Source organism: Diprion similis, chromosome 2 (genome assembly GCF_021155765.1).
Source record: "Diprion similis isolate iyDipSimi1 chromosome 2, iyDipSimi1.1, whole genome shotgun sequence".
Taxonomy (NCBI): domain Eukaryota; kingdom Metazoa; phylum Arthropoda; class Insecta; order Hymenoptera; family Diprionidae; genus Diprion; species Diprion similis.
In genome coordinates, this window is record NC_060106.1 from 5,796,168 (window position 1) to 5,808,479 (window position 12,312).

General features: G+C 40.1%; 1 protein-coding gene across 1 annotated transcript in view; it reads right to left on the reverse strand.

Annotated features, from left to right (window-relative positions):
* The window catches only part of LOC124412813 (protein atonal homolog 8), a 79,246-nt gene extending 75,192 nt beyond the window's left edge, over positions 1–4,054 (reverse strand). The window contains exon 1 of the mRNA XM_046892966.1: positions 3,882–4,054. The gene's annotated coding sequence lies outside the window, so the exon portion shown is untranslated. The remainder of the gene's footprint in view (positions 1–3,881) is intronic.
* Positions 4,055–12,312: the final 8,258 nt, after the last annotated feature.

Genomic DNA, 12,312 nt, shown 5'->3' on the forward strand with positions numbered 1-12,312 from the left:
TGTATGGAATTCATTTTCCTGACAGGTATTACACAGTCCTTCGAAAAGTTTATACCCATGATGAGTCTCGCGCCGAAACAACAATCCAGTAATTAATTCTATACACAATATGTGAAGTACAAAGTATTACATTTGTGAAAGCGTAGAGCGGCATGTGTCTGGTAGGATTGCTTTCAATTCTGATTTAATTATTTAAGAGTTATGTTCTATGCAGTAACGATTCCCAGGTTAACCTTAGGAATTAGTCGACATAGATTTTTATAGTTGAATAAATATCAGCAGGTTGTATTTACTAGTACATACGACCTTTTTAATTGAACTGTTACTCAATTCCAACGTTTCTAACCATATTTCATGTTTTAAGCCTAGATACGATTGAAAAAATATACGTTCTTCTGTTTTGTTCAATAGCTAAAGGTCGTAAGATTGCGCTTAAGACCCTAAGTCATTGGACACGCAATATTGTAGAAATATGTATATCCATTAAAACTGTTGTTCGAAATATGTATGTTAATTTGCCACTTTCCTCGAACGAGAATAACTAGCAATTTTCTAGTAATGTACATTAAAGTAGACTCCATGTCCACATAGAATGTCGAGACTTGAATACTTTTAAAAAACGATGCTGACGCCAGCAGCCAGAATTAACAGCTAAACGTTCTAATATTCATTCGAATAAGGTAGTGAATATCGAAAATCAAAATTTTTTTAAACACCTCAAACCCTAACAAAACCTTCTGTTATAGAATTACAAGTATAAAACTGATCTGCATTTTTCTGTTTCCAAAAAATTTGACACCTTGGGCCACTAATCCTGGCTGCCGACTTGAACTTAATTTTTGAAAAATGATCGCTCGCTGCATCTTCACGCATTAGGTATAGGTATGTATGTATACATATGGCAGGTAGCTACGAAGGAAGAATGAAGGAACATCTGTCCGTTATCGGCGACAGTGGTCTATAGTGAAGCCAAATTGCACCAGAGAGATAACTTTCTACAGTTTAGTGGGGGCTCATTAGGTGATCTTGTAACCATGCAGCGTGCACACACCTTGATGTCGACGATAAAAGCGACTTAATCGCGCCGGCCTGTCCCGTTCTAACAAGCGCAGTTCCCGCACCGGCTGCATGCATGCAATGCAGTCTTGGTTACTCGGGGAAGGAATAAATCAAAGATTTCCTTCGAGAAACAATTACGTTCCCGCGGCGCTGCGACCGACCGGCCAGCTCGGCATGGCGCAGGTGATATCCGCGAGCTATTTAGTTTAGGCTCCAATCGGGAATATTCCGCTCACAAACCGGCAACACAAGTTAACGGGGTCAGGTGCGTATAACTAATACACGCCATCCCATTCCATCCCATCCAATCCCATGAATTCATGTATATACAAACATTTACACCCGGAATATACAGATGAGTTGTATATACATATAACGGTGCAGCCGGTTTCGTGGCTCAAGACCAGCTGGGGTTGCAGTGCATCCTTTCCGTCCCTTCCTTGTTAGGTACTAGAAAAATCTAACTTTGCACGCTAGATTTTTTTTCTCATTTTTTCTTCTTAATCGCATACCCAGAAAAAATTATAGATGTCTGAGGGGATATCCACGTTTTGTGGTTAGGATAAGCGTTTTTATAATGTCTTACATTCCGATGTTGCATTAGGTGCATAATGACCATCAAATGTGACTACCCTTTTTTCCCAGTTCAAAATCAGTGCATTTTTCTTTTAATCGGTGTCATAAATTCGTCACATTTTTTCCGACTTGATTCATTTCACCGAAATTTGTGATTCTTTAACATTCTTCCAAAATGGTATAATTTTTCCCGTATTTTTCCAAAGTTCTTAGCAATTCTCTATCAAAATGTAAGATTTGTTCTATCGAGAATATATGCATTTCTTTTACACTTTTATTTTTCAAGTGTTCCACTGAAAAACTTTCTTTTTTCGTGAATGCTAGTTAATTTCCGTACAACATACATTTCGTTTGTTCAATATCAGTTGCTGCATTTTTCTTTCATATAACGTCAGAATCTTGTGACCAAATTCAAAATCCATTGAACGGAAATACCTATTTCATCATTGATAACAAGACTAAATCTCTTCTATTATAATTTAATTGCAATACGGTTTAAGTATGAAGTTAGCTTCGTTTTCACCAACAAAAAACTGTCTAGCGGAAGAAATGATGGTATAATAAGTGTAGTATTAACGATTGTGACACAGTTTCCAGTTCTAATTCACGCTAACTACCCTTAGCGAGGTGTTGAATAACAATTTTTTAACCGCGGTTATTTGTTTCCGATGTTCAAGACGACCTTCCGAAACGGTGATCCAACTTGCATGCCAATTCGCACTATAAGGAATTATGGGGAAAAATAAAACTGATCATCAAATTTAAGTCACTTTATCCCTTGACTTGGTTTTATCACTTTCGTCAATTTTTCATCGATCATTACTTATAAATTGACCATTGTGTTAAGCATCTGATTTTAATTTTCACATCGCGTATTATAACCAGAAATCCAAAAGCGATCATCCAATTCGAAGCAGTCGAATCGTTTGCGCATTACTAATACTTTTTACAAATATTCAACGATTTTTCAAGGTAAAAAATTTTACTTTCAATTTCTGACGAATCCATATTCCATCCACATCCATCAGGATGCGAGAAAAAAAATTTCAAATAAAAATAAAGAAAAATTCGTTCCACGAACGATTCAAACTTCAACGACACTGAACAAGTGTCTTCTCTACTTCTCTCTTTCTTTCTTACCGTGGGTATTCAGATGCTAAACACGAGAAGCGGAAGAAGGAGTATATAGAAAAGTGCGCATTCGTTCACTGGGCTGAAAAGCCTCGACGTCTAAATTCGGTTCGTAGGGTACCAGATGTCAGCGACTGATGCACCAAACGTTATTAAATATGTATGCGAGCCTGCGTGTCTTGGTCTAAATGCATATACAACACACCAGTGGTAAACTCCATACGGTGGCCATGTGGTTCGTTTATTGGGCTTTGTATTGTCACTTGGCTGTTCCCGAAGCTATAGCAATATGCAGGAGCCTTTGGGTTTTCACCGGGAAAGCGTTCTTGTATGGCCTGCATGTTACGCACTCAAAACTTTCGGGCATTACGTCCGAAGGTTTTTCCAAAATTTCGTTTCCTCAAGTAACACGTGTTGTCCGTCAACTCACGTCGGACGCTACGTTTTTTTCTCTCTCTATTATGTTCCTCTCTTTTTCTGACACGCCAAGGAGTCCATCCGTAACATCTGTCACGTTTTTCTAGCATGCCTCCAATATGTCTCAGCTAACTAACTCGACGAGTGAATTTCAAACATGTGGAATATTCGTCAAGAATGTTCACGATGCTTGATGCAATTAACAAACAATATTCCGAAATTATCTCGACGATTAGACGATTAGACGACTTCCACTCTATAATAGTCAAATTATAAAAACGGACTCACAATTCACAGGATTTACAAGAAACTACCGATCATTCGTCTAACACAGCACAAAATAAGCCCAATGATACATTTTTTTCAACTATATTCTACCGTTTTTCCTTCAATTTTCCGCCCTCGTAAAATAATGTATAACTTAAACTGACTTAAACAAGTCAAAAGTTTATCTGTTCATTCAATACATGCAGTTTCAATAGAACGTTCTAACTGGAATAAGCCTCGTTTTTTTATCGTTGGACAAGTCGGTTCAGTAGTTTGTTATTCATGCAGTGGTTGAAAACGTGTTTTTCATTATACAGGCAACAATATAATAGTAATTGAAGCCTGTAGTAACAAGAATGATATATTCCTCTCAGCGATACTGTGAAAAGTTGTTATAAGTGCATGATACATGGCATAATAATTGCACTCACCAACATCGGACGAAAGACATCGTTGCGGCTGTAAGCAGCTGAAGCGTTGACGCCTTCGAAGCACAGATCACAAAACCATCAGCAACAACACGAATGTATTATGAAACTTTCACGGTGTTAAAACGAGCGAAAATAATAATAACAATATAATTTTTACGCACATTGATGTATAATTATACCAAAAATATGCGACGATATAGCGTAGCTCGTTTAATTATAATTTAACTTTATGGAAAGTATTGGGATCCGTAATATGTACGCTGAAAACGAAGTAAAAAAAACAAAAAAACAAAAATAGGACACGCAGGCCTGCAAGGTGAAATCGCACGTTTGAGTGCAGTGAATAATTATTACTCGACTGCAGCCGTGAAGTACAGTTCATTAATTCGTCAATAAGTTTGGCCTAGGGGCGCTGTCTCAATTCGCAATGATTAACATCTCTATCTCGAAATCTACGTCGAAGGGGCGGACGAGAAAGGCGTCAGGTGCGACTCGGAAGAGGCCTGAATGGACTGGAAGGAGTCGTTCGAGGGAATTGGAGCGACGGAAAGTCCCGGTCGCAGCACGCGCCGGAACCGGAAGCTGGGTAAGCACGCGAGCAGCGTGCACACCGCGTGTCTCGCGTTAAAACTATATCTGATATACCTAACAGCGTGCAGGAAATTAGGGTACAAGTATTATATTTTACTCGAAGGGTGACCCACTCCCCTCACACGACAGTATACATATAATGCATGTAGGTATACCTAACTAACTGTATAACTTTTATTACACGCACGTATGGGCTGCTCGGAAAACGGAAGCATCGGACGTCACGTAACAGGCATCAAATCGATCCCACGAGTTATGAAATTTTATAATTACTTTATAATTACATGTTTTGGATTAAGTTTTTTTTAGCAATTTTTGTCGATTTTTTTTTCTTTCCAACTCTGCAGCGAACGGAAAACTTCAATCTCGAATTCATTACGTTTTCGGATAAAATTATACCGATTTTTTTAATGCTTTGTCGCATGTCACAAGCACTTCACAGTATTTAGATACTACTTAACTCACTAAAAATTTATAAACCATATTTAATAACTAACCGTTGATAATTCACGAGACCAAATGTATGGTGTGAAAATAATTAGCTTATACACTCGCGAGAAACACACGATGTGTTGTTCACAATGGTCTCGTTAAGACTGACACATTGTGATGTTTTGAATCTGGATTTAGCGAGCTGGACTTTGAACTTGGTAGCTCAACGTGTTGCTATTCCGCTGTATTTACGTATTTGGGTGCCGGTGTAGCGACCTTTCTACGCACCAATATTAGCCAGACGATTAAAACTACAAGCGCGATATCTTGACGTGAGTAGAATAATGCAATTACTTTCAAGCTGATATAAATACTCATCTGCAACCGGTTTTTGAACTGGCACAAAATGAGAACAACTAATTGTTGGAACACGGAACGCTATAAAAAAAATTGATACCGATCTTAAGAGCCAGAAAGTCAGCGACAAGTTAATGTTAATGTTAATGTTAATGCATGCGAAGGACGCGCATCGCGTTCATCTGATATTTGAACGACTGCGAACTTCGATCTGGAATCGGACAAATCGAAGTAAGTACGTAATGAGGCACCTCCGCGGTACTTTCTCCTGTTACACCGTGGCGGCGGGTACTACCTATATACTTACTCGATAATGATAAGCACCAGTAAAGAGGCAGGAAAATTGGGCCGTCTGGTTCCGGGGCTGATGTAGACTGACTTGATCAATGGCCTTCCGAAATAAACACCTGTACGTTTAATCATCGGTTATTTGTAGCTATTATTAGGTGTTAGCGCCGCCATCACCGCCATCCGCCATATCACCCGTCTACCTCATTACGTTTCAACGTACAGGGTACCTTGTATCTATACCTAGGTGTGTAGGCGCATGTCTACATCGATTGATCATGCATGTACGGATGTACCTGCCTCTTTCTATAATGCATCGCCGACGCCTCGCGTACCTCCATGTCTATCGTATATTACAATGTTCCTTTCACATACATGTGTTGTTACTGTATGCAGTAGGGTGGCGCAAAAAAACCGACTATTTTTTTTTAGTTTGAGTCTCGTGTGACAAAATGTTAGTTTTTGATGTTTTAAGAGCCCACTCCAAAGGACAGTTCAAAAAAAATTTTTTAAGAGGTCGTTCCACATTTTTTAAAACGTCAGAAATCGTCAAAAATCGATGTTTTTTGTTTGTTTAATTTTTTTGCTTGTTACGGTATAATTTTATAGACAAAAAAAAAATAAGTTTCCGAAAGTTTCAGTTCAAAATTTGAATTTTGAAAGGTCGCTCATAATTTTTTTTCAATTTTTTGGTGCATTTCTTCAGATCTTTTCGAGCGACCTCTTAATATTCATATTAAGATTTCATAAATTTTTTTTCTTTAATTTAGTAAGAAAGAATCGACAACAATACACCACGACATGAATTAAAAATCAAACAAAATACTGAAAATATAATTTTTTCAATTTAATTTTTTGACGATTTTTAACATTTAAAAAAATTTGGAGTGACCTCTTAAAATTTTTTTTTTTTCGATTTGTCCTTTGGAATGGGCTCTTAAATCATCAAAAACTAACATTTTGTCACACGAGACTCAAAAAAAAAAAGTTATTGGCTGTTTTAATTCTTCATTTTTTTATAGGCGTACTTGATGACTTGAAAATCGGCTGATAAACTTATGCACGGTTTTATGATATAAAAGTTACAACTGATCTCAAATAAACGCAGACTCTGCAGGTGAAAACTAGAGCAAAACTGAGCAGCTGATTCTCCGGATGAGGTTCTGTGTTCCCGACTTCTTATATCGCAGAGCGTCAATCATTCAGCGACTGCATCTGGTGATTGTTGCTATCTAACTCGGGTTTAGTGATGCATCAATGAAGAAACTAAAACTAAACGGTTCTGACTTGATTTTTGAACGATTATAGTTACAGATGAAAGATGCCAGTTTTTACTTTATTACAAGCTTTGAAATTCGATAAACGGTATATACTAATATTCTTTGGATTAGTTTTTATTTCGAAATGACGATCATCAGAAATTTTCATACGATAACTGCAAAACCGTCAGATTGGTGATTTACAAATTGAAGACGTGTTGAAATTCGATAAAATCACGAAAAACCTTTTAAAAAAAACACCGTGAGAATATTAAAGTCTTTGACTGAAAACTACGGGTACGTCAAACCTTGATAGGCCGGTTTATATTTTCCTCTTAATGACGTGAAAAGTGCAGGCTCATCGAGAACTCTATTACCTACTGAAGACGCAATACCTTGAAAAATTATGGACCGTTTCTCAAATTTCAGAATTTGTACATCTTTCAGCAGTATAATTTTTGATAATTTGCGATTCTTTCCATATACATAGCAGCTAGATACAAATTTAACTTGAAAATCAATCATGAAAGGATGACCACCGCCCTTGAAAATTATCTGTTATCAACTCACAGATTAACTTGTTTAAAAAATTGTACATTTTCGACGATCAACGTCAAGCTCACCTCAAATAGCACGTCAATTTGAAACCAACAGTTTACATGCTGCGTAAAGATTGTTTCCAACAGGTGTATATCTCCGATGCACGAACAGGCGCGTGTGTTACGATATGCATATAAAACGCAGGCAGTGAAGAATATCATTGTGCGTTACCGACACGGTTCCCGAGTCGCGGGTACAGGTGTTACTTTTCATTTCCGAAGCCCAGGTATCGCTTACACGGCCGACTCGAGCCGCTGTCAAGGTGCACTGAGCGCGCGTTCCAGCAGCACTAACTCGCTTGATTCGAGAAGACCGGAAATCGCTACAGAAGTTCGAGGATCCGAGGTATCCGGGTTTGGCGCTACCCGAATGTTCCCGAATGTAGGCACAGTCTGGAAAAAAGGTGGTAAAAAATAGGAAAAGGAAACTCGAAGTTCTTCCCAAAAATAAACACCTCCGACGTGAAAGAATAACGTTTCGGCTTTGAAGGCGTAACGTTTGACGGAATCCTCGGTGTGTGAAGCATACTAAGGGCAACAGACTCCTCGTTATCACTTATCGTTAATCTTTATTAGGCAATTTTAGTGGGGCACGAAGACAAGCTACGTCGCCGTTTAAAACTAATAAATTTTAGTAACCCTGATGCGTGGTGCAGTAATATATGTACATATAAGATAGCCGAAGTTAGTCGGAGAGCGCGGAGAATTTTACTGTAAGACAAAAAGGCAAAAAGGGCGAAGGTAAATGAAAATGAAGAATATCGTAAACATCTGTCCATCGAAATGTCTAACGATATTTTCCTATCGCGTAAACATGCCCGCTCGTATGCCTTATTAACACAGACCGAATCGCCGTGTCTATTTGACGGAAAAATGACTAATTGAGTTACAAATGATCAGGTTTGTTTGAACAGCGCTTATTATAGACACGCCGGCGTAGAACCCTCCGTACGTCAATCTATTTCGTCTCGAGAATTTCTCACTTGAGACCCACTAACGGGCCTTGATCGTCTTGTTTTGAAGGGCGGTAGCCAGATTCCAAGGCCGATAAAAACGAGGTGAAGACACTCGAGGCTCGAAGGGGTTAAGTTGATCTATGCGGCCCTAATCCCGGAGCTGGTGTCGAGCATAAGTGTTCGAGATCGAACGTTCGAGATAAATCTAAATCGCTTCTATCACCCTTTGCGACTGCGCTCGTAAATTCATACACGTCACGCTCACTGTTGGCGAATTTTCTTTTTTACCAATCTATTATTGGTCATAGTTAAAGGCATACCGGATGTGGGTCAGATGTCACCGATGATGTGGGCGACCCGTATTCGGTAAGCGCGCAAGCACAAGTGCAGGGGGAGGAAACGTGCGGTGCAAAGTAGCCACGTTATTATATACGCGGTCGGAACCGAAGAAGTCAGGTTCGGTGAAATGGTGTGTGGGCCGCAGGTGAGGACCTCCACCTGGCGCGCGGCTCCGCCAACTGTCTAATTAATAACAATCATATCGCAAGCCCAGTGAATATAACCGTCGAGGATGGACTGTCTTCCTGCGCAAAGAGAAAGAGAAGAAGGCGAGACGTGAAACGGAATGTGACTTTTACTCAAAAGTATCCTCAGACGATCCGCATACGTCTTTGCACGTCCGGGTACCCATATAAGTACCAGTGTACCATTAATGCGTAATAACGTTGCAGATGTCTTGGATTAGATTGCTATCTGTGATATTATGGCACATGAAGAGACTCGGTAACCCGGCCGAAACGCAGGTCCTCGCATGTCGCTGTCGAGGCAAATTGCCCCTCTCCTTTTGCATAATTTTCGCCTTTGTTAATGGGTTTCTTTTTCGCCCTCTCAATACGCCTTTATCACCTCCGGCTATAAATCTTCTATCGTGTCTCAATAGAATGTAGATAGATTGAATGTGTGTGCCGTCGATTTAATGGATTCCGCATGGCAATAAGAATCCGATTTTTATACGCAAGCAAAATTATTAATCATTTATTTCTTCATTATGCAATATACCGATGCATCCGTCAAGCAAAATTTAATTTAAATTCCGGCATTGGACTGAGACCAAATTTATGTATGAGTTTAATGGAATAAGTAAGAGAACTTCCGTGATGTTTACAATACCGAATGAAATATCGAAGAGGAAAAATTAGAACGATTTCTACAAATCACTTCATGTCGAGTGGCAATAATTTCTGTGTAATTTTGTATAGATTTGCGCAATGAACGCAGTGGAATATCGCCTTTGAAGAGTGATCGTTCAGTAACTGATCAAATTTCATTTGATTCTAAAAGCACCAGCTATATACATATACGATAGTGATATATGCCTACCTATTACAATTTGACAAGTTTCAGCTTCGTGTTTGTATTCAGACAGATAATCAGAAAGTTAAGAAAAACCCATGACGATATTCGCCATGTCGCCATTAAGTACATACTATTTTAACGAGAAATTGTATGGCTAATAATAGTTTTTGTAGTGCTGACCTCCGATCGCAGCCTGGCAAATGCCTCAGGCTCATTGTCAGTCGGTGACTAGAATAAAATTTCTATCCAGGAGCAGTTAGACCCTGGTGGGCGGAGATCAAAGATGATCCTCTAATGCCCCGAGAGCGTGGGACCGCATAGGACCCAACCAACCGCATGCGGCCGCTTCGATCCTGTGCACTCGCACGCTTCGATAATGGGCCACCTCTACAACGATCTACTACCGATCGGATCATCATGCAGCTCGGGTTCCGTAACCAGCTGGTTGCATGTGACGCAGAGTTCAACCGTTCTCCTCAAGCCCTGCCTGACTCATATATTCCAGAGCAAACTGAACCACCTTTCATTTTACCACCGAGCGACGGTACCGCTGCATTCTGTTATGCATTTATACTACCGGTTACCGCCTTTGAGCATGTGAACCGAGGAGTCGCTTACCGACTAGCGATACTTATGGCGCAGCTACCGGTGCTACCGATGGCTTGCATGCTGCTGCATACGTCGGATGTCAGGAATAAGGCACAATATGACTCTAGAATTTTACATTCCTGATAATCAGTTTTGGTTACAGATTTCTTTTTCTTACATTACCTGAGGAAATTGATATTAAGAACGAACAAGACATCCTGTATTACGGGCAAATGGAACTTCCCCAACACCTTTTGGTTACTCTTTGGCATTCCGTGGTCGCGGGTATTAGAATGACACTAGTCGAGATGGAGATTGACAACAATGGTACTATTGTGACACTCAAAGCTGTGACTTGAGCGTCTGCTGGCAGTGCTGTTGATAGTAGGATTTTTCTATTTCTAGTATCCACACTACCCGTTCAGTAAATAAATATTTTCTTGTGCACATTTTCGGTGGTTTTATTTCAGAACCACTGGTTTTATTCTCAGTCATGCGATGGAATGTCAGCCAACTGCGATGCAGTATTTACATCTCCAACACAGCAGTTGACAAACAGCTTTAACCACATATTTTATGGTAAACGAATTTCGAAATATCTTGAATCGCTGTCTCTATATAGTGTAGCATGAATACTCATTACACTCTTTCGTACACCATATGCGTGAGCCACTGTGCGATATCATAATGATAATTCCGTTTTTGCCAGTTGCTGCTGCTACTACAAGGATAAGAAACGTGCAAGAAGATTGAAAATCACCATACAACTTGTTCCTAATTCATTCTATAAAGGGTCAATTATCAAGAATGGTTGAAAATTCAAAGAAGCCAGACCGTCCATACCATAATGTAGCTATTCGATTCTTCTCGTGCGGTGACTGCGTACCCGGAGGAAACACGACGAGGATCGAGACTTGCGTGACGCCGGCGTGTGCCCGCGGGGGCGGCTTCGTCGATTCGAGCGGAGAAGATCGCGTGCGTCGAAAGTTCAGCGGGGCAGGTGGAGCTATGCGGACGAGGATCAACCTGGACGTTACCTGGTTGGAAGTGCCGGGTTGCGGCGAAGCGCGGCTTAAACGTGGGCGGACTCGGGGTAGCCTCGGGTGTTTCTCACCCGCATACCTGCAGTACGTGCCGGCGACTTGGTCCGCCTCTGCGTCGCCCTCGAACCAGCCGTCGTGACTGGTTGGCTGTTTGGTACTCGAGACTGCACGTGTATGTGTCGAGAGTCCAGAGTCGAGACTACACTTGATTTGAAGAAAAATTATGCCTCGTACGCAGTATGCAATTTGTACTTTACGCGGTAACTTGTATGCAGTACGCAGGGAAGGATTTAGCGGAAAACAAAGCTTTTATACTGCGGCAGAAGCCTTGTCAGAGGTTTTACTTCGATATAATGACCTCGATAATGATCATAGACACGCGCAGTGCTTCCAATCTACTACCGCACCCGCACACACGGTCACGTGAAACAACCCGTAAGTAAGACAAGGTGATTTGTGTCATGTTCTTTTATTGTTAATCAACATTATATATATATATATGACTCGAGTCTGTCGAGGATACTTGGACGTTGTTGCAGCGGCAATTATAATTAGGGGAATCGGTTGTGTTGCCGGGAATAGACTAATCGTAGGAGGAACGCAATCGATTAGTTGTTTCAGAAGTGAACTGTTCGTGACTATAGTAGTTTGCAGATTCTTACAGAAAATTATTTTTGCCTATATGGAATTTAAAGTAGTGAAATGTTTAAGTATGAAGAGCTACGGTATAGAAACCTTTTGCTCTCTGATTCCTGGTCAATCGAACTTCAACGATTAAAACAATCTGTTCAATAGAGGATTGACCACCTGATGGTATCGATAACAATGTAATTATTGTGGGTATATAATAACTGAACTGTCACGCCTGTTATATAGACAGCGCAATGCAATTTTATGTAAAAAATGTTAACTGTGTTGTGTTTTATTGTCAGGTAAAGTCATACCACTCTGTCTCATAATTA